Source organism: Temnothorax curvispinosus, unplaced genomic scaffold (assembly GCF_003070985.1).
Source record: "Temnothorax curvispinosus isolate PA1 unplaced genomic scaffold, ASM307098v1 QBEX01017759.1, whole genome shotgun sequence".
In the NCBI taxonomy this organism is placed as follows: Eukaryota; Metazoa; Arthropoda; class Insecta; order Hymenoptera; family Formicidae; genus Temnothorax; species Temnothorax curvispinosus.
The window spans coordinates 94,952-99,613 of NW_020227539.1; positions in this window are offsets into that span (position 1 = coordinate 94,952).

The following is a 4,662-nucleotide window of genomic DNA, read 5'->3' on the forward strand; positions in this document are numbered from 1 at the left end:
TCCGCAATGGAAGAAAAAGAGAAATAATTTAGTTTTCCCCGAAACATAAAACTGAATCTAATTAGGTACCTATATTTTGCTTGCGCAAATATTTCGCACATTCAAAACTTTACGTATACCAAAATTATTATATATTATGCACATTTCTGTTCTAAATGTAGATATTCTTTCTTGCTTCTTTGACTAATTGAATCGCTAATTAAAAAACTGCTTGATTAAAAAAATATTGAAATACAATATTGCGAGAACAAACTTTATTATAAAAAATTTCTATTCAGTAACTATTTACTATTATATTTATTGACACTTTTACTCTCACTTCTCTTTTCGCTAACAAAGTTAAACGCCACTTACTGTTATACATCATTTTTTTTTTAAGTGAATATATATCAAATGTATATATCAAATCATTTCAGCTATTATGAATCAACGCCATCTACGAAGTAGAGACGCGGTGATGATTCCAATAAATACTTGATACTTATCCTCGAGAGAATAAGTCGCGAAAAAATGTTAAATTCTATATTCTTTACATTACGCTTTTAATATTTTAAATAAAATGCATATGTGCTGAAATTATATTAAAAGATTATAGTTATATCATTGCTTTCTAGTTGCACATATAAAATAACTAAATTAAGAAACCTGATGTTTATAGTTAAAACAATAAGGCGATTTTAAAAAATAACACATCCGCTCTTCTGCATCACGTTACCCAAGTAGCACAGCAAGTCACAATAAAGTCAAAATGATGTCAAAATGACTGCAAAATGACGATTTTTGATCATTTTACCATCATTTTACCATCATTTTGACGTCATTTTGATTTTATTGTGACTTGCTGTGCTACTTGGGTAACGGCAAGGACGCTTGCGTAACGCTTGCGTAACGAAAGAGAAGGAGAACGATTTATTTTCTTCGGTAAAATGCAAAATAAAGTATGGCCATCAAGGTAAACTACTTTATTATATAAAACTCTTGAAAATTTCATATTACCGATAAGTCTATTTGCGCAGAAAGAGAAAAAGGAAGATAATTATTTATATCTCAAAACACAAAACAGATATAACGATCATAAGTACATCTATACATGTGTTAAAAAAGCAAGTACTTTTTGTTGATTTTAAAGTTTTGTAATGATGAAATGTCGAAGACGATCACAACTGCTCTCTGAATAAGGAGAATGACGAATCCTCATTCACAGGGCAGTCGTGATCGTCTTCGATCAGTTTCTTCCAGCGTTCTATAAAAGTAAGTATTTACATTTGAAAGATACGCATATTACAATTAGATAAACAATTAACAAACTTTTAGTTAATGTATGACTTGTTGGAATTATTGCAATCTTAGAAGCAATGTGAGAAATTAATTTTTTCTTTGACACATATTTGCTTTAATAAGTTACATTCTTTCATTATAAACGCGTTACATTTATTGCATTCTAATTTACCGCAATTACCTGTTAATACTTGAATTGTACCATCAGTACCGTCATATTCGATGTTAGCTGGATTATCCTTCAAACGGTTCTGCATGTAGTGTTTTGAAACGATTATTTTATCGTCCTCATTCAAAAGCGAGTCGCGATTCTCCTCGATCAGTTTCTTCAAGTATTCTGCAAAAATAAAGTATTTACTTTACATATATTGAATTATATATAATGTTGACGTCAATTTAGACACATATGAACAATTGACTATATAAACTATTGACAAACTTTTAGTTAATGTACGACTGTTCGGAATACTGCAATCTTAGATGAGAGAAGTTCATTTACTCTTCAACACATATTAGTTTAATAAGAAACGTCCCTTTCACTAAACGCGTTGTATTTATTACATTCTAATTTATCGCAATTACTTGTTAATTCTTGGATTGTACTATCAGTGCCGCCACATTCGACGGGCAAGATGTTGGCTGGAATATATATCCTTCAAACAGTTATGCACCGTACTGTCTGAGTGGACATTGAATCTCTGTTCTTTGAGAAGTTGAAGAATCCCTCGTTAATCTTCGATAAACTGCCAGAATTTTAATCATGAAAAACTTTAAAATTTTGGCTGTTATTTCGAAGATTAACGAGGCGTTAAACATGTTAATTAATTGGATCCTCATGGGATAGTTCTGCCATAAACGAACCGAATTCTTTAACATGGAGGGACTGTAGTGACCAATGTGACCATTGGCCATAGATTTAGATAACATTACTGGCCAACATTTATATTGCGCAGTTATGTTGGCTAAATCTATGAACAATGTGTAGCCATTATATGGATGCCGCGGGATAATATTTTATTGCCGTTTCTAGCGCCATCATTTCGACCTAAAAAGATTGTTCGTCGAGAAACAATAAATGCGAATTGAAAATATGTCATGGTGACGACATCCGACATAAATCGTTCGAGTATAAGTTTCATATTGACCTTAGCTTGTCTAATACTTGATGTCTTCTCGGGTCATATATGAGGCGTAGAAGAATAACTAATCTTCCTTGATCATCCGGATTCCGCAGTTAGTTATATGGAAATTGACAATGTAATTGCTGTGCATGCATAATGATAGCATCACTCGCGTGAACTTTGTTCATAGTGTCTATAAATTATTTATGAGTTAATTGCAATATTGATTGAGTTGTTGATGTTAGAATTTTTTACTTTACTTTTAATTGGCCTTTACAGAATATGTAATCCAAATAATTTAATCAACATATTTTACGTAATATGTTTACATTTATGTAAAATATGTTAATTAAATTATTTTGATACTCTATTCTTTACGAATAAATTCGTTTATATAATTATTAAATTTCAATCTTTGTCAATCGATATTTATAGTGAATCGATATAGTGAAGCGATCTTTGTGGTGAAACTATTTACACTACAAAGTAACAATATAAATTGATAGCAGATGTAACAATTAATAACAAATAAGTTAATTTAATGTATATTATATTCTATATTTTTAATGGAATAAGTTATTGAAATTTGCTAATATTACATTGACGCGCGGATTTCGCTTTATCGCTGCGGAATTAATAAGCTATAATTGAATTTCAACTAGCGATATTTCAACGCGTGCGTCACATATGGGACTGCTGTTTTTTATTGCGGAGAGATAAGACACTGGATCGAAGAGAAGGATGACTTATTGCGCGTCCTCTTCGATCCAGTGTCTGATCTCCGCAATAGAGTTCTCTCTATTCCTGTCGGTCTCGTTCAACTGTGTTGCTGCATATAAACTCCTCGTCGTTGGATAGCTTTTTCCAATTGTGATGCATGACGCTATCGCTGCATAACAATTGGAAAAAGCTTGCCATCACGACGATATAGTGAACGCTGGTGAACGCCTCGCGGAGTCCCGTCACCGCGAAAAGACACTGCGTGTGTAATGTACAAGTCACAATGGCGCACTGTAATACTGTAATGAGCGACGCGCTATCAACAGGCAATATATATAAACGCGAAAATGCGAAAAGGGGGTAGCGCTCAGCGGGAGAACAGTACGGTTGATAAAAGGAAGAACAGAGTGTGTGAAAAAAGGTGATAGGAAGGAGAAGGATGGAGGAGGAGGAGGAGTGGAAGGCATGAAGAAGGTGGAAAGGAGGTGGAGGAAATTGAGGTCATGGTGGAAGTAACTGGTGTTACTTCCATCATGTATATATGTATATAAGATACATATATATGTATATATATAGATGTAGAGACGACGAGAGTAGACGTATTTTAATAAAAAATTTTCACATTTGGACTTTGCGTCGCAATATCTCCGCTCGTAGGGCACGTAGCGGAAAAATAAAAACACGCACCCCCCTCCCCCCAAATCGACCCCAAACTATCGATCAAGCCTACTTAGAACTTGATCCGTTTACTCGTTATTAAGATCTCAACATCTCGAGTACTCGCAACTCGTCGCGTCGCGTAAAAGGAGTCATCACGGTCGGTCTCGCTCCGCGTGTACAACTTGGCGCGAAACACTATACCGTGTCTCTTGAGCAAATATCATTACCTGTTTCTTCTGTATTTGAATATTTACCTATAAATTATGAAATGCGACATATTTGAACTATTGTATACATGTGTGTGTGTCATAATAGATAGAAATTTTACCTGAACAGTCGTTCAATGAGAGCATTTCGTACGAGAATGCCGTCTCCAGGCTGCCAGCGAGGCTCGACCACCGAGACTTCATTATTCATATCTACTATTTCTTTATCATCGTCTTCCAAGTAATCATTTAAAATCAATGAGAGATTATGAAGAACAGCTCATGCCACAACGATTGATGTAGACGTTATAACAATTTTGTAGTAAGCCCTTTTGACAGACAAGGAAATCTACGTTTCCAATTACCGAATGTCCTCTCGACAATTCTTCTTGTTCTCCTATGAATCGTATTATAACTGAAACAAAAAATATATATGTCATGAACATAATATAATTATACAAGAATTTTAAAATTGCAGTTATAAAATACATGTTTCGAATGGGTTACGGGTATATGTAAAGGGTTGTGTACGTCTCTGTAAAACGCTATGTAAAATATATGTGGGTAATGACTGAATGTATATATATTTGTAAAGGTTTTTGGGAACGTTTTCCTGGAAAAAAAAACGCCTTTCCAAACCCGGAAGGGGAGAGAAATAAAGAGTAAAATTGAATTCT